This window comes from Prionailurus bengalensis, chromosome B3 (genome assembly GCF_016509475.1).
Source record: "Prionailurus bengalensis isolate Pbe53 chromosome B3, Fcat_Pben_1.1_paternal_pri, whole genome shotgun sequence".
NCBI lineage: Eukaryota > Metazoa > Chordata > Mammalia > Carnivora > Felidae > Prionailurus > Prionailurus bengalensis.
In genome coordinates this window covers 139185651-139209452 of record NC_057355.1, presented here as the reverse complement: position 1 = coordinate 139209452, position 23802 = coordinate 139185651, and the positions used below count along the sequence as shown (strand labels likewise).

The window sequence follows — 23802 nt, the reverse complement described above, 5'->3', positions numbered from 1 at the left end:
GGGCTGGGGCATCCGTACTTTAGTAAGCTCCCGGGGGTGTGAATGGAGGTGGTCCCCCAAACCCACTGGGGAAAAAACCCTGCATGGCCCCGTCCTCGCACGGACAGCCCGGGAAGCCAAGGGAGGAACACAGCGGGGCAGAGGCTCGTCCCCAGGCGCCCAGGTGAGACAGACAGAAGGCGGCCCCAATGGACAGGCCCCTGACTACCCCCCAGGGAGAGCCTGTATTCTGCTGCCATAGCCAAGTCTCCCAGATTTTGAATGGACTGCTGAAGAGCGGGGGGTGGGGAGGATGGGGTGCCATCCCAGGGCTCGGGCAGAACCAGAGGCGGGCCCGCCGATGGGAGGAGACGGTGCCAGGCCCGGGCAGAGGGACAGCACAGCTCTCAAACTCCACAGCCATGTTGTGGGGGGGGCCTGAGGACAACCGGCCCTTGGGCAGAAGCAGCATCAGCATCTACAGGGAATTTCGGGACCGAGGCGACACTGATCTTGTCAATAACACCCACCGAGGAGAGTCTCAACGTTTCCTTTTAGAAATCAAGTGTGCTGTTCCACTGCTGCCTTCTGGGTGGAGAATCCAGGGTCCCGACTTCCATTTCTGCCATTAGATTTTCACGTCGCAAAGCCAGGCTTACTTTTTTTAGAAGTTATTCAATAAAGCCCTCTCAGCACGTTAACGGCACTGTGTGCGTTCATAAATCATTTTCAGCGTGTGCGTTAGGCTCCCAAGACACATTCATTCTATTTAAAAATAAGAGACTTGTCAATGCTGATGATTAAAAAGAAGATGATTGTCGTTATCATCCACTTTCTGAATTAACAGCAATAGAGGATCCTCCGGCGGTCACGTCAAGGCCACTATGAACTGAAACAATGTAACCTGTGGCAGAATGAAGCGGCGTGTTGGTCGGGATCTACGTTAGCAGAGAGAGGCTGAAAACCTGGGGTGACCGAAAAACCACAAGGCCCTAGACATTTATTTGCTTTTCTGCTGCAGAATACTGAGTGCGGCATATATCAGCTCATCACAGATCATTAAGAAACTGAGCCAACTGGGAAGCCTGCGACCCTCTAAACACCACCACTGACCCTGTGATTCAAATTTCGGTAACAATCACAGAAGCACGTAGCCTGGCAAATTACCAACACCCACCGCTCTGTGCCCACCAGGAGGGTTTGTGAAGGTATAGGCTCTACCCCTGCGTAAAGGTGCCCCTGCCATCTGCGCTCATCCTAAGCCACAGACAGACAGCAGGAAAACATCTGAAATTCTTTAGTGAATTTATTCTAGGATCCTTGGTGTGTAGATGGACATTCCATCATTTCCACGACCACGTCCTAAATTCTGTTCCTCGTAATCACAGAGCAAAAGTCACAGACCTCAGGGGCGCCTGGGTGCCTCAGTCGGTTAAGCACCCGACTCGTGACTTCGGCTCAGGTCACGATTTCACAGTTCGGGAGTTCGGGCCCCGCATCTGGCTCTGCGCGGGCAGCACGGAGCCTGCTTGGGATTCTGTCTCCCTCTCTCTCTCTGCCCTCCCTCGCTTGCTCTCTCTCTGTCTCTCTCTCTCAAAAAATTAAATACAAATAAACTTAAAAAAATTTTTTTAATAAAAAAGAAAACAATAAATAAGTCACAGACTTCCGTGCCCTCCTGCCTTATCCCCCGATGCCTCTGCATGGCTGCTTTTGTGTTTTCTGCCATTTAATAGCTGTACGTACTAGAAATCTGGCCCAGAGCTGAAAACCCTGGGCATCTGTTCTCTCAAGGTTTGGGGGCAAGAGGTACCGACTCTATGGGTCTCATGGGGGCCATGCAATGCTATTTCTAAATCACCGAATCAAAAAATTGTGCTGGCTGCAGAGAGGCTTTGGTATCTTACAGATGACAGGTGAATCACAGTGGAGTTTTGCAACACATTGGGTCTCCTTTTTCTCGTTAATCACCTCTCACAAAACTTGAAGCTCTTGGGAGATAAGCAGTTTAGCAATCCAGGGGAGGTAGAGGGAGGGTCCTGTTTGTTGAGAGGTCACTCGCATGACACAGGCAAGGCCGGCATCAGGGCTGGAAGGATTTTAAGCTGCGGTGGAAAAAAAGTAGCCTGGGTGTGGTTACTAGAATGTGAAGCCAGGTGACTTCAGTGACTCCCTTGCTGTCCGTACATCGTGTGTCTGGAACCTCCCATCCTGGGTACGGATGACACTCATCCAGATCCGCTGGCCTATCAGCAAAGAACAGCAGCGGCTCTAGGAATGTGCGTCGACTTCCGCCAGCCGCTCGAAAAGCCTGTTATGATGGCATCTCTATTCAGTGGCTCGAAAAGTTCTTCAAAACCTGCATTTCCCCCAACTTCCTGGAAGTTCTTAAAAGCTGCAGGTGAACCCTGAAATTCTGGTATCCGTTCCTCCTATTTCCTTCTGGCTTGTTCTTTCGGGAGGATTAACCCGTGTGGCAACTTGGAGAAGCAGTCACACTCCTGTGGAAAGCTTGTTACATAACTTTGATTCTGAAGCCCTTTTAAGGGGTGCAGGCTAGCAACGCCTTCCGAAATGTCCCACGTGCCAGCTTGTGATCACTTCCCCCAGAACCCCAGGGTGACACGGGATCTCAAGGGGTTATTTTAGCCTCCCCTGGAGGACTACCAATACTAACCCTTTTTGGGTGGCACTTGGCTTGTATCTGAATATCTTCGGAACCTAATACATCAGGCACAGAGGGACGAGAAATCCAACGTCCTAACAAAAATGCCGGTGAATTCAGAAATCTCTGCAGGAAAATCACCCCTCACCCCCCCGCCCAGGTCACCCACGTCAAACCACCTAGACGCTTTCTCGGTGCCATGGTGTTAGTTAGAAATTTGGAATGAAGGACCCAATTTGGTTGCCAGGCACACTGCAGGGACAGCGGAAACGAGGTGTGGCACGGGTGACTTAATTTGAAATCCTCCCTGGTTCTGCCATTCACTAACTGCGCGGGTCTGAGTGACACGTTCCAGGTGATGCTCTCTCGAGCCCCGGGTTCCTCATCTGGAACGGGAGGTTGGTGGCGTCTACAGAAGACAACGTGTTTAAGGACTGCTGGATCCCTTCCCCACCGTCTCCTGTCTCCTCCCGTACCCTCTGTATCTGCTGGTCACTGCGGCTTTGTCCGGAAAGCCGACCTCAGACAGCAGTGACTTCCAAGGTTGCAAGGAAACCCTCGCAGAGAACCCGGGAAAAATACCATTGCCAAATCCACGAACTTCTCACCACTTTTTCAGCTTCAGCTGAGTTCAAGGCTCTAATTAAAGCACTTTCCATTTTCAAAACAACTGCAAACTGTAATTACACACTTCCCCTCCCTACCTTCCAGGAACGGCCTGAGACGGAGGCAGAAGCTCCGAGTCCCCAGGACTTCAACTTACACAGACAAAACGACATATTCTTCCTCCCCCAACGACCCAGAGTATACAAAGGCTCCCACGCCTCCTGCCACATGGACCCTGGAGAGGGTCACGGCTCACTCTAGGCTTTTCAGACGTGCACCAAGACGCTACCCTGCAAGGAACCCCGATCGGAGAGTTGGCATAATTGCCTTTAGGATGAAAGTCCCATCATCACACATTCAGAGCAGGGTCCCCACTAAGGGTAATAAACGGCATGTTTTATAATGACCGGTTCTCCTTACTGTTTATATGGATGTCTAATTGAAGATGTTACGTAACCTTAAAGTACGGAGCATTCCGGAGCTATTAATAACCGGCTGCATCCCAATCCGAGGACTCTTCAAGCTTAGAGTAGGAGAGATCACCTCCTACTAACACACACACACACACACACACACACACACACGAATGGAAACATACATACTCGCTGCAGGTGCCTGAACTGAGGCCTAGAGAACAGGAAGGATATGTCCAAAGTCACAGAGCCAATGAACAACAGAGTCAAGAACAAATCCCATGTTTCCTTGACTCTGGGGATGTTCCTTTCATCTGTGCCTCCCATAGATACCTCTGTCCATCCCTAATGTTGTAGAAAATCTCTGGCACTTGAACTGAGTTCTCAGGATGCTGGGCATGTCAGCTCCGAGCAAGACTTCAGGGTGTAGATCCCGGTTCAGAGGCGGGATACCAACAAGGGAGAGCCTCGTTGTTATTATGCATTTGGGACACACGCCTGTCCCGTCATCCCAAAAGAAATCGAAGGCACCCAAAGCATATCTATCTGCACACGAGGCCACTAGATGTATGGTGTGCATGAGCTCCGTTTTAGAGCTCTTCCAAAAAGAGGTAGGTTTGAGACAAACCCAAAACTGAAAAGGGAGAATTTATTCCTCATTGTACGTTTTCATGCTGGAGATGGGGGGCAAAAGAAAACAGGAAAGAACCGACAAATTATAAACTAAATTACCAGGAACGGGAGTACTGTTTTACTGTGAGTCCCGTGGTTTCAGATTTCACAGTGTAAAAACTGTTCTTTCGTAATTACACTGGCATTTTCAAAAGTTAACTCGACGAAGACTGTTTCTCTACATTCATTTTTATTCAAAGCCTGACCAGTTAGCCATGAGGAGCCAAAGCACACAATGCTGGGACTGATACGCCCACAAGAGATGCCTTATTAGCTGCTCGCAGGCCCTATGAGCTATGAGCATGTCGCAATGAAAGCTTTGCTCTGGTTTTATGAATTTCAAAGTCCCGAAACCCGGGAGCTCAGTTTCTGGGGAAAAGGTGAGACACATGCCCATTTCACTGGGGAGTCAGTAACACTTTAAAGGACCGTTAATCCACCTCTTTAAAAGACCTATGACAACCCCATTAAGGGCCCATAGGTCAAGTTGACGGATTTAGCTACAACAGGCGAAGAACAAGTCAGGGTCTCAACATCCCTGTGACCCACCTTCTTTTGTCACAGTCCCTCTAGGTCCCTGCTTAGGGATAGACTGCACCCATCACTAATATAACCGGCAAACAATGGAGGGGGGGGGGGAATCTAAACATCACTTTATTTACATGACTAATTGTTTAGGCTAAAAAAGCTTTACCTATGCAACTATGATGCGTTCTTTCTGGAGGGCAGGCTCACCAGCTTGCCACTTTCTGGCCGGCTGGACATCTAATTGACGCACTGTATTTCATCAGTTCGTAGGGGCCAATGTCATTTCTCCCAACGAAAAGCCTAACCTCTCCCATAACAGCCGCCATGCTTTAGACCAGTAAATAATCCACCAAAGCACCGCTCAACCTTCCCTTCTTTCGGGTGGAACCCGAGTCTTGTGGGTCCCCACTTCAACCCCTGCTTAGGGATAGACTGCACCCATCACTAATATAACCGTGTCCTCTTCCTGGAGATCAACAGCCTATTCAGTGCAGAACTATCAGTCCAAATGCATGTGGCTGATGAGCTCACACACCCTGGCTCAGGCCAGTAACCCGCTCTCCTCCCGCTCACAGAACTGTTTGGTTGGAAAGGAACGGAGAGGTCGTCCAGTCGGACTCTGGGAATCGGGAAACTGAGGTTCCCCGCTGCTAAGGGCTTTCCCTGCCCTGACACGAACGCTGTCCATGTCATGACAACCAAGCCTAACGCCTGGACACTCAATCGATTAACTAAGCCGCTCAGACCAGCACCAAAGGATTCCATGTGGCTTCCTCCTCCAGGATCGACCTAAGTGCACTTAAGCAAACAGTGAAAAGCTGCAAGCCTGAGAACTGGGGACAAGAAGAGAGAGCCCCATGTCTACTGTAACCCCCCCCCCCATCCCCTTTTCTCCTAGGCTAGAAAGTGCGAAGTTCTGCTGAAAGGGAGGGTTGGCAAGCATGAGCCAGGATAACATTTCTGACAGGGTCAGTTCCTGAACGGTGGCCATCTGGGATCAGCCCCAGCGCCTGTTAAATAACCATCTCCAAGACTTACACAACCAGGGGCGGGGAGCCTTGATCAGCCCTCACCCCACAGAAGGGTTTAGGTCACGGCTTCTGGGGCTGAGCATGTGCAGGCAGGCACAGCCTGAAAGGGGCTCAGGAGAGGAACCAAATACTGCCCTTGGCATCCTTGAAGAGGCCTGGGAGACACAGGACTGCAGAAAAGACAGCACCCCGGGGAACATTTTTATCCTCCCCCCCCTTTTAACTAAAGGAAGTAACCTTCAGCTTGCAATTCACATTAGGGGCTAGCAGCCACGTGAGGGAGGAATGGACAAAAATGACATGCTACCGGCAATGTATTTCACCAGAGCAGATACTGGCACAAGTATTTCCACACACATGCAAATGATTCCAGAAAGAGGCAGGTAGCAGAACTGGGACAAGAGTGTGTTTGCTACGAAACGGATCAGCTTGGTGGAGAGGCCGGTTTCCAATCCTGGTCTCTCACATGCTGGCCCTGTGACCTTGATTAAGTCATTCAACCTCTCTGGGCCTCAGTTTCCAAATCTGAGCCATGGAAGAAGGGGAACCGACTTACCCAGATCGGCTTGGACACCCATTACGTAGTCGCTATATAGGAGTCGTCTCCCTCCACCGATGAGTCTCCCCCCACCACCGATGAGTCTGAACCAAGATGCATATATCCCTATCTGGACCAAACAGGTCTCCCGCCTGCGTGACAAGCCCGCATCTGCCTCCCCGATGGCAGAGGAAAGCCCCGCGTCTCGAAGGCGCCAGGGCTGTTCAGCCTCCCGGGCAAGGTTTGAGGGTGGAGGAAATGGAAGGGTTCCATCGGAAGCCCCGCTGGCTTCCAGGCTATCGGTGGGGGCCGGGAAGGGGGCTCAGAGGCGGCCTCCCGGCCGGAAAGGGCTTTGTTCCCGAGGCGGAGGGCCTGGCTTACCGAGCAGCGCATCCGGAGGCGGGCGGGGGGCGCGCGGGGCACGCAGCAGAGCCACAGCCCGGCCCGGGCCCGAGGCGCCGGAGCCGAAGGAAGGCGAAGAGGAGGAGGAGGAGGAAGAGGAGATGAAGGAGGAGGCTGCCGCGGGCTCCTGCCTCATTCTCCCGGGCAGCGCTGACCCGCTGGCCGCCGCCGGCTGGGGCTGGCCGCCGGGCGCCGGACCCCGCGCGCGCCGCTCATGTCCCCGTCCGCCGCTGGCGAGGTGTGCGCGCAGCCGGGTCGTCTCCGGGCGGCGCCCCGGGGCTCCTCATGCCCCGCGCAGGGGCTCGGCGGGAGGATCTCGGGGAGGCAGCGCGGGGGGAAAGAGAGAAAGAGAGCGTGAGAGCGCGCAGAGCTGCACCCCGCCGGGGCCGGCGCCCCCGGCAGGACCGCGCCGCCCCACCCACCGTGCCGCTGCGCCCTGCGCTGTGCGCCCGGCGGGGCGCCGAGCCCCAGAAACTTTAGCACATGGCCGGGCCGCGGCCGCGGTGGCGGGAGCTGCCGGGCTCCGCGCGCGCCCACCCCCACTCCCTCCCCGCCCCAGCCCCGGCCTCCGAGCCCAGCTTACCGGCGGCGACGGTGACCGCGGCGGTGGGGCGCCCACCCGGCCGCGCGCAGAGCGGTGCGCACCGGCTGGGAAGGAGGAGGGGGCCGGCGGCGTCGGGGTCCCTGCGAGGGAGGGACACCTGGGCGGTGGCGATCCGCGCCGGTTAAGGCATCCTGGGAGGGGGGCCGCGGGCGAGTCGGGGTCTGCGGCCGGGATGCGGGAGGGTCCGTGCGTCCCCGCCCGCGCCCCGCGGCGCGGCTGCTGACGGCGCGCGCGGGCTTCCCCGGCCGCGGGTCTGCGGAGCCAGCCCCGTTACCTAGCGACTCGCTCCGGGGAGCCCAAGCTGACGCGCGCCACGAACGCGGCTGCGGCAGCCGAAGGGAAGGGAGGGGAGGGGGAGCGTAGGGGAGGGGAGGGCGGGCGGCTGCGGCCGGAGCTCCTCCCTCCCACCGCCTCCCCCTCCGCGCTGGAGAGGGGGCCCCGGGGAAGACGTGGCCTCAGCCTGGCCGGGGCCGGTGGGGGCCGGTGGGGGCCGGCGCCGGGCGGGAAGCGGATGGGGGAGGCACGGAGATGTTCCTTCCCCCTCACTGGGGACGCAGCAGCAGGTGGCGGCGGCGTGGCCGGCTGAGGCCCGGCGCCCACAGGCTCGCCGAGATGGGCCTGGCCCGGGCGGGAGCGCGGCGAGTGTGGCTGTGGGCGCGTGGGTGTGTGTGACACGCTCCCACCCACGTGGCGTACATGGGACCTGAGGACGCGAGTGAAGGAGGAGCCTCCTCCTTCCTTGGTCTCCCTCCCTCCTTCCTGGACGTTCTGCTCCCTGCGATGACTGTCTTTCATCATGGAAGTACAGGTCGCTCTGCTCCCTGCTCTGAGCTCCTCCTACCTTCGGAGAACAGGAGGTCGCGGGCAGCTGCGTGGTGATCAAACCTCCCCCCCCCCCCCCCCCCCCCGCCCCACCTCATCTCCCCTGTCTCCTTGCCCGCCTCGTCGGGGGACTTTCCTGTTTCTGCATTGGGGGCCTCTTAGACTGGGGTTCACATTCAGGCCCTTTCAGTTGTATGATGCTCCTTAAGTTATTTAACATCTTCACTAAAACGAAGTGCTTGTCCCCCAAAGTCCCAGCTAAGTACTAGCATCTAAGGTGTTCCGTGAATGTGCTCGGCATGTGTTTGCTGGAAGGTTTGCGGCCTGTCTCTTGAGCCTGCGGGACCTCACCAAAATACACCCCAGCACCCAGGAAACGGTGCTATGACATACGAAACATATGCTAGCAGCAGGGACCCCTGCTGTTACAGATGAGAGAGGTAACTTGCCCAAATCCACTGGGTGCTTCAAAGCAGAGCTGGGCCCGGAACGCAGGCTTCCTGGTTCCCAGGAACTCAACACCCCACCACCGCCCCCTCTTTAACACCTGAGAATAGCAACCACTTGCCAGGTCACCCACAGGACCAAGGTCATGGCCCTTTCCCTCGCTGCTCTCCTCTCTTCCTGTCTGGGACGGCTGTGGGGAGAAACAAGCAGAGGATGGGCCCTGCAGCGGACGAGGGGGATCCTACCTACCCTAGAACAATCATTACCTCCCGCTGTGGGTCTCCAGGGTGCAGATCCCCTCCCTCAAGGGGCTCTGGGAAATAGCAGGGCCTGAGTTTTGTTGGCCCAGTGACAGGATATGTCCTCCAGCCATCATCATCATCATCATCATCCAGATGCCGTAACTCATATTGAAAAACCCTGCAAACACCACCAAACGGAAACCTGGGTCTTAAGAAACTGAGGTCAAAGGCAGCACTTTTCCGGGAAAACCACTTTGCATCTCAGCCCATGTGCAAGTGTTGAGATGTGACATCTCCTAGTGAAATTGGAGGCAATGCTCTTTAATTCCCTGAGTCCCCAACCAGATTTTATGGTTGACGACAGCCAGCTAGCTGGCCTACAGGAACTCTAGGAGAGCTGTGTCCTGGGGCCACGGCGGCCACTGGCTCCGCCCTCAGCACAGACTTCCTGAGGTGCAGGGGGAACCGATACCTCATTTGGTCAGAGAACCCAGTGCTAACAGCAAATGAAACCTCAGGGCTCGCTTTCCGCACGCAACTGGTATCTGGGCCCTGCTCTTCCGGGAACCAAGGCAGCCCGTGGAGAAATGTGATTTGATGGGACACTCAACTCATTCACAGGACGCAAAGATTTGAAAAGTGCTAGCTTATGCTGTAGCCAAAGCCAGGGTGTTCCTTTGCCGCACGTGCGTGGGGGTGGGGCAAGGAGGCGGCGGGGAAGGCTTCCCCTACGTGGCCTTGTCATTCGTGAGCATCGAGATCAAGGAGGCCCGTGAGTCCCTAAGGCCGCGTCTTTCCAAGATGTCCACCTGCAATGCGGTGGAGGAACGTGTCCCCAAGTTTGCAAGCGGCATCCACGCTGCTCGGCACTAGGGATGCAAAGATGTATCAGAGAAGCCCTCTGTCTTCCGGGTCCTCCTAGGGACAGTTATGGGGGAGGGGGGGAAACCCACGCAGATACTCCAGGTACGAAGTGCTTTGCCTACAAGAGCTCATTTTAACGTCACCAAAGCATGTAACGTAGGTCCGTTATCCCTTCCCCGAGGGAAGAGTTAAAGGCTGACTTACGTGGGTTCCCTAAAGTCGCACAGGTGACAAACGATGGACTTGCGAGTTGCAGTCTGGTCTCCCTGACCCCAAAGCCCACGGCCCTAGCCATTACCCTGTTTTGTCTGCCAGGCTAAAAGAAAATGGGGATGATGAAAATATAGAAAGTGCCTACCCGACTCCTGAGGATTACAAATGACACGTGCGTGTCAAGTCCCCAGGAGAACAGATCTCCCATCACACCTAGGGACAACGGGAGTCGTGATCCCTGCCAGCCTCAGCACTTTGCAGTGCCACTGCGAGCGACATAGTCCACCACCAGGGGCGCTGGATGTGAGGCAAGGCTTGGAGACCTGTTCATAGGTGCATGGCACACACGAGAGGCCTGACTAGTTCACCCACGCGCAAGTTTTCTCACCCAATTCAGTCATTCTTTTGTGCGTTTGTTCATGTGATGAATGCGAACTGAGCCCTTCCTGTGTGCCCGGCTCTCTGTTGGTTCTAAGCATTGAGCCAGAAACAGGCCGTGGCCCCTGCCCTCATGTTGCTCACGGTCTAAGGCAGGGGGTGGGGAGAGACCAGCCAACAGGATGTGTAGCACGACCCGGGGTCAGTGCTGTGGTGCCTGCGGGCTGCGTGGTGGTGAGAGGGGCCCTTCCCTGGATTTCAGGGATCGGGGAGGACTTCCTGGTGGGGAATTTTCTAAGATGAGTGGGAGTCGAGTGGAAGGGAATGTGTAGGGGGAGGAGAACTGAGGTAGCGTGGAATGTTCCATGTACAGGGATTACACTTGGCAGGGGCCTGCAGGTGAATTGTGGGGCACTCCAGACCCTGAAAAATGAGACCCACTGAGCAAAGTCAAACCTAGTTGTAACTCAGAGAACAACTATGGCTAGGCCAGCCGGATAAGCCTTTGATGTGGGGGTGGGGGAAGTGGGGTCTAGGAGGGAGGAAGGAAGGAATTCCTTAGAAATGGTACAGGAAAGTCAGAAGCCAACCTCCTCTTTAAAAACGGGCCTCTCTGGGGCGCCTGGGTGGCTCCGTCGGTTAAGCGTCTGACTTCGGCTCAGGTCATGATCTCACAGTTCGTGAGTTCGAGGCCCACATCCGGCTCTGTGCTGATAGCTCAGAACCTGGATCCTGCTTCAAATTCCGTGTCTCCCTCTCGTCTCTGCCCCTCCCCCTGCTCATACACACACACACACACACACACACACACACACACACACACTTTCTCTCAAAAATAAATAAACATCTAAAAAATTGTTTTTAAATAAAAACGGGTATCTCTGGAATGCCTGGGTGGCTCGGTTGGTTGAGTATCAAACTCTTGATTTCCACTCGGGTCATGATCCCAGAGTTGTAGGATTGAGCCCCGAGATTCTCTCCCCCACGCCCCCCCCCGGCTATGCTTCTCTCCCCCAATTGCGAGCACGCTCTCTCTCTAGAATAAAATTAAAATAATTAAAAATAAACAAATAAAAGTAGGTATCTTTGTTCATCAATGACTTCCCAGTTATTTGCAGTGCTTTGCAGTTTTCCAGAACCTTCCACATCCCATGTCTCACTGGCCCTCATCACATGGAAGGGAATTTGGTCAAGACAGTCCCTCAGCCTCAAAGCTGATAATTAGCAGACCCCACAACTTGAACTGGGGTTTCCACGTGGCTGGTCTGGTCCCGATAATCCCTAATAATTTTATAGGACCAAGCATACTCACGTCCGCAGTCCCTGTCACCTGACTGTGTTATCATCTCCAGCTTCAAAGGAAGAAAATGCCAGCCCCCTGGTCAGCAAGAGGCCTAGAGGGGGGATTTTCTGGGCTCATGCGGAGGGGCTGTGGCCTCTGGACTGAGCGACAGCGTGAACCGTCTGCATTCTGCTAACAGGACCGCCTGGGTGAGGGACAGAGCCTTGGTGGGGAGGGGAGGGTGACACAAAGGACAGGTAGAATGCAATGAAGAAGACTCCAGGACCATTTTTGTGGAGGAAAGGAGGCTTTGGGGTCTGAAATCTTCCTTTGCGACACCCATGTTAAGGTGGTTATCAAAATAAGATAATTCAGGCGAGCACACTCAGAAGGGGGTGGGAGACTTGGCCAGGACAAGCTGACGACAGACGAGAGAACGCAAGACAAGGAGACAGATAACTCGGAAAGAGGGTGTCGTCAGTTTGCAGAAGCTGAAGCGTTTCCTTAATCGAGACGGTTTCATCAGCCCTTAGGTGTGGCCCCAGAAGGTTGATCTAGGCTGCGGGGGAGCCGGGGGCTTCTTCGGGACAAAAGAGAGTAACGCTTAGGAGAGCAATGATCGGCGAAATCCGGCCCTCTGGCTACTTTGGTCAGCCAATTTCTGCCTGAACACAGCCTGCCCGTTCATTCACGTATTGTCTATGGCGCTTTCCTGCTATAAGGGCAGAGTCGAGTATCTATTACAGAGATTGTATGGCTTACTAAGCCTGAAGTGTTTAGGGTCGGGCCTCGGCAGAACAGTTTGCCAACCCCTGAATTAGAGCAACCCAAATTCCAAACGGGCTGCCTCATTAGGTGGCGAGTTCCCCATCACTTGTAGTCTTCAAGCAGAAGCTGAAGTCCCGCGGGGCGCCTGGGTGGCTGTCGGTTAAGCGTCTGACTTTGGCTCGGGTCGTGATCTCACTCACGGTTTGTGAGTTCGAGCCCCGCGGCGAGCTCTGTGCTGACAGCTCGGAGCCCGGAACCTGCTTGGGATTCTGTGTCTCCCTCTCTCCCTGCCCCTCCCCCCGCTCACACTCTGTCTCTCCCTCCCTCAAAAAATAAACATTAAAAAAAAAAAAAAAGCTGAAGTGCTGCTAAGCAGTGATGTTGCAAAGTGCCCAGGTGACCTTTAAAGTCCCTTGGAGACGGTAAGAGTGCGGGAGTTAATGACTCAAATGATTCAATTAATTATTCAAATTTCTGCGTTGCCTGCCCGTCAAGATAGTCCAACTATGGCTAACTAATCCGTCTGCAGAACAGCCTCAGCAGGATCTCAGGTGTGTAGGGTTTTGCCCCCAGAACCTTAAGTCCATCGAAGAGAGCGATAGCTTTCTCAGCCTGTTTAATAGGAGATGGCAAATGTGCAAATTCAGGCAATCCCATATCCAACGAACATCTGCTGGAAATCTCTCTTTTTAAAAAAAAAAGTTTATTTATTTATTTATTTATTTATTTATTTATTTATTTGGAGAGAGCTCATGAGCGAGAGCAGGGGGAGGGGCAGAAAGAGAGGGAGAGAAAGAGAATCCCAAGCGGTGACAGTGCGCGGAGCAGGATGTGAAGCTCGAACTCACGAACTGCGAGATCATGACCTGAGCCCAAATCAAGAGTCGGATGCTTAACCACCTGAGCCAGCCAGGGGCCCCTGCTGGAATCCTTCTTACACCCAGGCCCCGTCCACCGGGAAAGACGCGCTCGCGTGCAAACTCGCTGATGAATGACCTCGAGGATTGTTTCCAGGCTGCTAGCGTGCCACGAGGCTCACACATGACTGTGTGTTTCAAGGATTCGGTATAAGCTAACTTAGCTTCATTAGGCTTGTGTTGGGGTCTCTGGGGACATCATTCAGCAAACTCAGTGCCAGACCTTGAACTGGGCAGAACACCTGCCCTTGAAGAGCTGGTCGCCTAGGCACCGGCTCGCTTGGCCAGAATGTGATGAGAGCTCGGTAGATCCCAAAGGCAGGGAGAGACTTACTCAGCCAGGTGCATTTATCCAGCAAAAGCAACATTGCTGCTCAGCGCCGTTAGCAGAAATTTGCTTTCTTTCCAAGTGAGATGGCAACGAAAAGCAAAATGGTCTCTTTAAAGAAAAAAAGGAAGGTCCGTGGCCATTTCTCCGTCTTTTCTTTTGCCTCCGGCAGGCTGGGTAGGGACGGGTTCGATTTCCCCACCCCAGACCATCTTGCAAGCACCGTCATGGAAACAAAGGAAAATGTTCCCATGCAGTAATCCACGGCGTGCGTGCAGAAGCAAAGACCTTCCGACCAGAAAAGGAGAATGTCCCCTTATGAGTAGCACCAGCAAGACCAAGTTGAGGAAATGCTGTCCCTAGTGTCTGCAAGAAAGACTGCGTCCCTGATCCTAGGTGGCCTGGTCCAGTTCACGCCATGGTGAATTCCAGGCACGGATTTTCCTAAAAGCCACCATGGCTTCGGGTTTTTACATTTCGTATTGTTTTTGCTGCTGCTTTTGTTTCCAGGTGACAGATAATCAAGGTATTTGGTTGCAGGCCGCCCTTGGCCGAAATCCCCAGCTGACGGACACCCCTAAGAGCTTCTCTCCCGAGAAGCATTCAGGCCCTGACGCATCCGTTCTCAGACACTTCATCATGCTCAAAACCCATTTCAACCACAGTTTTGCTAGCTCTCCAGCTAGAGGAAGTCTTGATGTCGTCTGTGTTTACACAGAATTTCAGGAGAACGTACAGAATGCCGGGGACCTCCACCTGGCAATGCACGAAGCAGTGCTGTGCCAAACGTTCTAAATGTTCCCTGCCTTCGGGGCATCCCCGAAGCCGGTTACTGCTAGGCCTTCCCTCCCACTCGTGATGTGCGATACGGACCCTCTAATGTCAGTGCTTACGCCTCCGTCTAAGACTCTCTTCCAAACCACAGAGCGCCTGACTCTTAAACGTTGGTTTATTTTTGTCATCGCTCTCAGCCATAGCTTGGACGGTGTTTAATTCTTAAACGAGGGTTAATCCTTGTGTGTGTGTGTGTGTGTGTGTGTGTGTCTGTGTGTGCCTGTGTGTGTGTGCCTGTGTGTGTTTTAACAACAACTTACGATGCAGGGGGGCAAGGGAATAATAGCCGGTCCCCAGTTAATTACACATGAAATGATTCCTAGATACTTTCTTGATAATCACCAGGTGTCAGCGTGCTTGGTTTCAGCTCCCAAGGTAAAAATTGGGAAGTATTGTTAAATGAATGGCTCTGTGTACATTCAGGTACAGATTGCCTTCTTCCAAGGATTAACATTAATGTAGTAATTCAGCTCTGCCGAGGAGATCTTCCTATAAAACAGACATTTCCCTAGAACTGCTGAACATGCAAAGGTGGCTGACGTCAGTCATTCCTCCTTAGCCTCAACCATCCATAATGTCAACTGCTCTAAAAACAGGCGAATATTCTCTGATGACGGGGAAGCCATGGCAATGAAAAGATAACGTGCCACAGAACTGATCTACAATCAGAGAGCGTTGCTGGAACCCGCCCCCCCGAACACACAGCCAGTTATCCGTGTCATCTGCTAACATTAAACAGACTGTCACACTGTCGCCTCCGTCACGTGTAAGGAGTGAGGCTCCTGACTGCAAAGGAGACAAAAGTTTCCCCTCCTTGTCTTCCCAATCAAGGTCCTCGCTAAGACTTTCATCTGTTCCAGCAAATTGGCCAGAGGCTGATTTGCCTCTTGAGACTCCGCATAGAATCAAGTCCAGTTCGAGGAAGCCGGCTTCCCTGCACTTGGGATTTCTCTAAACAAATAAATGAATAAAGAGGGAGGGGCTTTGGGTTGCTTGTGAAAAGTAACATCTCCTAAAACAGGTGCATGTGGAATTGTTAGGGGGGGTTACGTTAATAAACCATCCAGGAAAATGTCCAAAGATGGCTCGTGGAGTTAGGAAGACTTTACATAAGAATATCAGGGATACGAATCTCGGCGATAATGTCTTCATCATCGTCACCGTCATTGGTGACCTTACTCTGTGCCGGGCACTTTCACGTACATTATTTCCACCTAAAATATACAGAAACACTGCAAGTACATACCTTTACTCCCATTTTACTGACGAAGGAGCAGCATCCCCCAAGAGCCCAAGGCTCTTTTTAATCTTCAAAACTCTGAACTTCGCTGATGAATATTTCAAACCGTTAGAACTCATTAACTTAAAGGTAGTCATAAAACATATTCACGTCTGACCAGCCAGAGCCTATAGCTAAGAAAATGCAATGCACTCTGTCACGTCAGGGCACGTAAATGCAGAACTTTCAAGAACTGATCTCTCCCCTTTCAGAGTAACGCAACAAGCAGCGGCTGAGAGACTTCCCTCGTTGCCTCCGAAACGGCTATTATTTTAAACCACTGTTATCTTCAGGGTTTACTGGTTCAAAACACTTAGTTACTGCCCATACTTTCCAACAAAGAACAACAACAACAAAAAAAACCAAAACGTTCTTTCGCCTCCTATTGGTTTTCTCTAAACCATTAAGGTTTAAATATCAGCAACCTTGTTAAAACATCATTGTCATCCACTACGTTTTTAGAGATCGTGGAATATACAAGTCCAGAGTGTACCCTTCTGTTAGCTTCCAACCTACTTCGATCTTCTTGGGTCCTCTCAAGGATCACTCTAACTGCATCCTCTAGCATCTCTTAAGTGAACAGAGCAAGCCCCACTGCTGGCTTGGGTAGAATGGAAAAGGTGGATGGAAGTGTAGTCAGTACGAATGATGATGATTTCCCCATTTCCTAATCACATTGTTGCCTGTGTGTGTGTGTGTGTGTGTGTGTGTGAGTGTGGATGTGCTTACTCAAACTGGAGGAGAAGTTATAAAAGAAAGAGAGATGTTAACAGTCGTGCAGAAAGCGGCAGGCAGTGATGGGTCTTTCGTGATGACTTTGAGCTAATACTCCTCCCAGGGAAGGCGGAACAACAAAAAAGAGAAAGCACTAATACAGCAAAATCTGTCCCACGGAGTGAAAATCTGTTGGATCAGCCGAGCTTTTCTGGCAAAGCAGTACAGAATATATGTTTACCCTGTTAATGTTAAGTATTACGAGAGAGTGACTAATAGCCAAAGGTTATAATCCGCATTGGGGGTTAAGTATGATGGAACACGAATAAAGAAAATGCACACTTATGTTTTTTACCGCAACTTGGGAAAAGGCTGCCTTGAAGAACCAGCACGATGTTGCCCTTCTCCCCCACTGTCCCATGACCCAAGACAAACTAATTAATAAGCATCATAAACCCACCCATAGTCCCGGACCCAGAGTTTTTTTGGTGCTGTGTTTTTGAGAATCACATACGGTCAGGGCCAACCAAGGAACTGAGGGGTTTAAGGCATCTAGAGATTTTTTTTTCTCTACCAAGCCTGAGAGGTGGTTCATGCACTACCCTCTCTTCCAGAGAAGAAAGCCAAGTATCAGAGATAGCAAGAACATACCTCAAGCCATTCGTTATCCATTGCTTCGTGACAAATGACCCCCATCACTCAATGACTTAAAACAGCACACGCGTATTATTCCACAGTTATGGTGGGTCAGAAGTATGGGCATGGTTTAGCCGGACCCTCCACTTTATGGTGGCTCACAAAGCTGCAATCAACCTGTCAACCAGACTGGGGGTCTCATCTGAAGGCTCAACTGGGGGAATACCCACCCTAAGCTTTTTCTCACATTGCTGTTGGCAGAATTTAGTTCCTTGAGGGAAGCTAGAACAAAGGCCTAACTTCTTAGCTGCCCATTGGCCAGCGACCACTCTCAGGTCCTCACCACGTGGGCCTCTCCAACATTGCAACCCACTTCATCAGCATGTACAGGTGGAGAAAGCATTAGAGAGAGCCTGCCAGAAAGATGGAAACCATAAGCTTATGTAAGCTAATCATAGAAGTGGCACCCTATTACCTTTTCTGTATTCTGTTGGTTAAAAGCAAGCCAGAGGTCCTGCCCACACTCAAGAAGGGGGCATTTTTCTAGGTTGCGTATGTATACCAGGGGACCGGGTTACAGGGGACATCTCTGAGTCTGCACATCACGCCAGCCATCTAGTTTTAGTGGCCACTGGACAGGCATCTAGTCTCTAGGATTTCTAGCATGTTCCTTTATTCTCCTCACTAGATCTTTCTTGTCCACGGAGGTTCTGCACCAGCCACACCTTCCTCCAAGAAATCATCTAGGGAAACTCCAGCCATCCATTGCCTTTCTCTCCCCAGTGAATTCCTCCAGCGTTGATAGCTGCAGACATGGTATCTGTGTTTTGATGCATACCATTTTGTGTGTGTGTGTGTGTGAGCTGTTTGACTCTGAAGGCACACTTCCAAGGGGCACATATCTTTAGAATATGAACCATGCAAACCCAGGGTTCTGCAGAGCTTCCTCAGGGCTGATGTTTTACAGAGACATGGAGGGCAAAATTCTGAACCCAAAGCCCCTTTCCACACAGCTAAAGAGCCCCTGTCCTCTACCTTATATTAGAGTTCATTGGAAGAAAAATTCCATGTTGAACAGATATTCGGAAGCCATTTGTCAGAGAAGCAGTGTTACAAGTGATAGGCTAATTCCTCAGATATCCCACCACTTGTAACATGGTTTCCTTGGGAAAATACATTTAAAAATCTCAGTTTGACCCTATGTACACAGGAAGATCCCCAAGAGTTGCTAAGATGGGTAGTGGCAGGAAGGGCAATGTAATTTATTGCCTATTTTCATCTACATAAGAGAAAACACTTCTCTGTGCGCCTTCTAGGACCCACCCAGAGATGGGTACCCTCTTTTTTCATTACTATTGCCATAACTTTGTTCAGGCACTCAGACCTTCTCACCTGGATGCCTGCATCAGGCTCCCACCTGGCCTCCTGGCCTCCAATCCAACCTCCACCCCGTAGGCCAAGTGAACCTCCTAAACTATGGCAAACATGCCATTCCCCTACTGAACCCCCTTCAATGACATACCTCAGGATAATGGCAAACCTCCTTGATTGGCTCATGAGGCCTATCATGAACAGCTGCCATTCATGGCTGTCCAATATCTTTTTCGAGAAACTTGTCTACACTTTTAATAGTGCAGACTATTTTTTAATCACCTGTATGATTCCTACATTCTCATGGCTGACTGAAAAATAGCATCAGTAGCAACATTTCCCAGTCACCTTGCAGCTAGGCATGTGACCTGGGTTCTTCCAATCAGGTCCCTCCTGGGAGAATGGGGTGTGGAAGTGTTCTATGAAGCACCAAGACCAATTGTAACCCAGGAGATGGTCTTTGTCAGGCACAGCAGTGGAGGAATCTTGGGCAGTATCTGGATGATTGGTGCCAAGTGGTGGAGATTGGAAAAACATGATGCTATGGCATGCTCAGTATTAGTCATGGCTGCATAGTTTCTGACCTCATGGTGCCTTAACCCTGTGGGCTTAACTAATGCAGTGGAGTCTCTGAGTTGTTAATAAGAATCCGGACCAACACAAGGTCATTATGTCCCAGTCCTGACACATTTCTTCAGCCTCCCTCCTGGCACTTTTCTCACTCCCTCCATGCCATGATGTGACTGCGTTAAAAATATTTGGGGTCCACCAAATATTTTATTCTCTAGCTCCTGAACTTTTCCATATGATACTCCTTGTGCCTGAGACATTCTTACCTGTCCCTTATTTACCTGGATTACTTCCATTCGGTTTTCAGGTTCTGTCGTAGGTGTCCCTCTCCCTGGAACTTCTTGTCTGACTCTCAAGTCTATGTTAAAGACCCCTCTTTGACCTGTACTTCCTGTACTGCAGCACATAAACTGCATTGCCAGAGGCTATTAACTCATCCACATCTGCCCCTAGATGATGGGCAAAGAACGTATTTACATTGTTCGCCCTTTGTAGTGGGCAGCCACTGTTCTGCCTGCCCATAATTGCACTCCCTCTTTTTGTGGAAAACATCTATTTAATTCAGTTAGAATGCAGCTACTATCTTTGTGCTGATTCCAACCTCCTTGGCCACAGTGATTGGTAAGATGGAAACCTGACACAAGCTGGGCCAATCAGAGCCCTTCATTAGGATCTTGGAACATGAAAGGAGAAAAAGTGATTTTCAGATCGATCCATGTTTCAAGGTTTGAGATATGAGTCTAGGGATTTTAGGCGCCGTGCTCCTTGCATTATTAGTCTATTACATAACAAAAGATGAACCCCATGGCTTAAAACAATGCACATTTATTACCTCACAGTGTGTGTGAACCTGGGCACAACTTTGCAGGATCTCACATCAAAGCTATAAATGAGATGGTGGCCAGTCTCATCTCAAGGTTCAAATGGGAAGGATCCTCTTCCACGTTTGTATGGTTGTTGGCAGAACTCAGGGCCTTGTAGCCTGTAGGACAGAGGGTCTTAGCTTAATGGATGCTATTGGCCATAGGCCACCTTCAGTTCCTACCTGGTTGCAGGCTGGAGGCTGCCCTCAATTCCTTGCCATGTGCACCTCTGCATCGTGTCCATTGGCATCGTCCAATACAACAAGGGAAAATATGCTAGCAAGAAAGGCGTGACAGTGTTATGTAATGTGATCACAGAAGAGACATCCCATCACCTTTGCCATATTCTGCTTGGTAGAAACAAGTCACAGATCTTGCCCACATTCAAGGGGAGGAGTTTGCACAAGGTTATGAATGTTAGGGGGCTGAGACAACTGGGGGTCGGTCATCTTAGACTCCGTCTGCCACTCACATGCTGAATAGAAGAATTCAGTTTGGAACAAAGCAGAAATAATAAAGAAAGAAGAACTGAGAGTTCAACAGATCTTCATTCCAATTACACCTTAGTCCCGGCTGCAATCCTATAAGTTGCTCCATCATTGTTACCCATTCCCCACATAAGCCGGAGTGTTTTGTTTCTATTTCAACCAAAAAGTTTCTAATATACAATTGTATATTTAGTGCCTACGGTAGTACCTAGAACATGAGACATTACCCTTAGTAATATCTTATTGAATCACTGAGAGCCCGGCTACTCCTTCAGATATTCTGGCAATTTAAAGTCACCAAATCATAGGATGTTGGTGCTTAGAGCCTTCTTGTTTAACTTGTTCATTTTACATTCAGAAGAAATCAAGGTTGAAAGAGAATAAGTGAGTAACCTATCCCTTAGCACACAATTAGTCATATAGTTTAAAATGAGAACAGGATTCTAAATCTGACTCTGAATTAGGCCCTCCAGGGTGAGATGTAACAACCAGACCCTGAGGTGAGTCGATGGGTAGTTCAGTACCACGGACAGTGGCTCACAGGTCCTGGGCCAATGGTTTCCTGAATCCACAAATTAACTAAGGATTGATATAAAGGTATCTGATGTACCAAGCAAAATCTCATCAGTTTCGATGTATGTGAGAATCATATAGCATATCCTTCGTGCTTGATGCTTTCTTGTCAGACGAGGCATTTAAATCAGTTGCTATTTTTTTTTTAACAGTTTCAGTAATTCTTGATAGCCAATTTGTTTCGGAAAGAAATCAGCATACTTGCAGTTCAATGATCTAAAAATATTCTCTAGGAAAAAAATTAGTTTATAGCCTTATGCAGAATGCATGTCTTTTTTGCTGAATAATGTTCTTTGTTTCTGCAGAGTCATACACATTCCCCACTGGTTTGTTGCACATAGTTAAAATAGTTGAAATGTTTTGCTTGCTTTTTTTTAATACTTGAAGGGTGTCAGCATGCATTTTGGCATAGCAGGCAACAGCCCGCCAGGGGTGTTGTTTACAATGTTTGAAAAAGGTGATCTCTCAAATTTGCTAGTTATAGAAAATTGAACATAAGTATTTTCAGCTGAGAAGTATCACCTGACTTAAGTATTTTTGATTCTGTAGTTTTAAGGTACACGGAGTAGGAAAGTGTTTTTTAAGTTTTAAAGTACCGTGCAAATGTTTGTTGCCCTTGTTAGAAATAATAGCATTATTTTGGTGGGATTTATTTTGAAGAGATGTAAGAGGGGAGAGATACCTTTTCTCTTCGACAAACACACAAAAACAGCGATTGTAAATAGGGCAAAAAATTTGGAGTCTAAGAAGAGCCTGGGGGAGGGGCACATGGGTGGCTCAGTTGGTTAAGCGTCTGACTTTCGCTGAGGTTGTGATCTCACACCTCATGAGTTCGAGCTCTGCTAGGGCTCTGAGCTGATGGTTTGGAGCCTGGACCCTGGTTCACATTCTGTGTGTCTGTCTCTCTTTGCCCCTCCCCCCACCCTGCACTCTGTCTCTCAAAAATAAATAAACATTTAAAGAAAAAAGAAGAAGGGGCACCTGGGTGGCTCAGTCGGCTGAGCGTCTGACTTCGGCTCAGGTCATGATCTCGCGGTCCGTGAGGTCGAGCCCCGCATTGGGCTCTGTGCTGACAGCGCAGAGCCTGGAGCCTGCTTTGGATTCTGTGTCTCCCTCTCTCTGCCCCTCCCCCACTCATGGTCTGTCTCTTTCTCCCTGTGAAGAATAAATAAATTTTAAAAAGAAAAAGAAGAAGGAGAAGAAGAAGAAGAAGAAGAGCCTGGGGGAGGACAATTAGAGAAGCCTCCCCGTGGGGTTCACATTCAAGTTAGCGATGGCTGGACCCATGTTCCCAGCAGATGCCAAGCTCTTTGAAGCAAAGAGCCACGGTGTCCCATCTTTCTGTCAGCCCCCTCCCTATGCCAAGCACCAGACTCACAACAAATGCTACTTGCTTTGAAATGAATGCCTTTCTAAGCCACATCACTCAAACCAAGCAGTTACGTGTGTTGGGTAAAAACTGAATTTGCATTACCCTCCAAATTATATCTTGTCTTTCTATCCCTTCCCTCTTGGCTTTCGGGGAAATATCCAAAGTTGTAAAACTCCAAAAGGATGCTAATTAAAAGTTAATGTAACTCACAGAGAAAATTCTTTCGAATGGGAGCAGTGAAGATGAACCATTATGGAGGAATTTGCAGAATGGATAGTTATCTTACTACACTGTGTGGCATTCAGTTAAATGTTTTTCATGGCACCACATCTTTCCAAAGTAGAGAGCCACGCTAGCTGTGTTCTTTGTACTTCAGTAAATTGAAATTGGTGACCCATATTGCTGTTCACCCAGTAAGAGAGGCTCACCTCATGTTGTTTTGGAGGAAAGAAATGGTCGGCTTGGGGCTTCGTTTTTTTCTCCTTTCCACCATGCTGTCAGCTCCATAGAACGGAATCTCAAAAGGGCTACGAGACGTGTTGGCCGTGTCTTTCACTAGCCATGTGACGCTGGGCAAGAGATGTATCTAAGTCTCCGTTCTTTTGTCCGTAGAGTGGGGATCATAGGCTTGCCCCAGAGGCTTCTAATGGGAATGAAATAAACCTACATGGAAACACTTTGCAAGTCCAGTAAGGGGCTGCCTTCCTTGAAGGGATAATAGAAGAGAGAGTGAAAAAAAAAAAAAAAGAGCAAAATGGAAGCAAACCCATGAATCTTCAGATTTTCGCTGGCAACGATAGGGAAATTTGGGGAGGAATGAAGGAAGGGGGCAGAGGCGCACTTCAGTCTGTGGCATTGTGGGAAGGCGTCCCGGACTGCAGCCCTAGGTTGGCTCCCGACCGCCTGTGAGACATTGGGAAGGTCACCTTGCCTCTCTGACCCTTGGTTTCCTCACCTGCAAAATGAGCGTAATAACTCCTGCCCCATAGCTCATGAGATAGTGGAAGTGAAAGCCTTACTTCCGTGAACCATAAACCTCTACAAAAGTACTGGTGATTATTTTACTGTTAGTTAATAGTGGACCTAAAAATACTTGGAAATTTCAAACCTCACACTGAAAGGGAATATTATCAGGCGAACCTTTTCATTTCAAAGGTGCAATACCATGGAATATCAGTGCTGTGGCTAGAAGAGGTCTATTTTATGTTCAGATAATTGGGAAGAGATGTAATTGAATTTCATCATTAATGAAACTGATGATCAGGAACTTGGGTTCCTCTTTTATTTCCTCAGCCTGTATTGGTGGCACATCTACTCTTGCCTTGCTCTTTGGGGCTGGGTTCCTGAGATAGAGTGAGCCAGGCATGTGTCTCCCTTCCCCTCCTCCTCCAAAAACAAACTGA

The 23802-nt window shown here is 50.3% G+C and overlaps 1 long non-coding RNA gene across 2 annotated transcripts in view; it reads right to left on the bottom strand.

Annotated features, from left to right (window-relative positions):
• The window catches only part of LOC122469507, a 48834-nt gene extending 41577 nt beyond the window's left edge, over positions 1–7257 (bottom strand). The window contains exon 1 of one of the 2 annotated variants that reach the window (XR_006293495.1): positions 6814–7257. This is a non-coding gene — a long non-coding RNA (uncharacterized LOC122469507). The remainder of the gene's footprint in view (positions 1–6813) is intronic. The other variant, XR_006293496.1, reaches the window with a different exon arrangement.
• Between the last annotated feature and the right edge of the window lie 16545 nt (positions 7258–23802).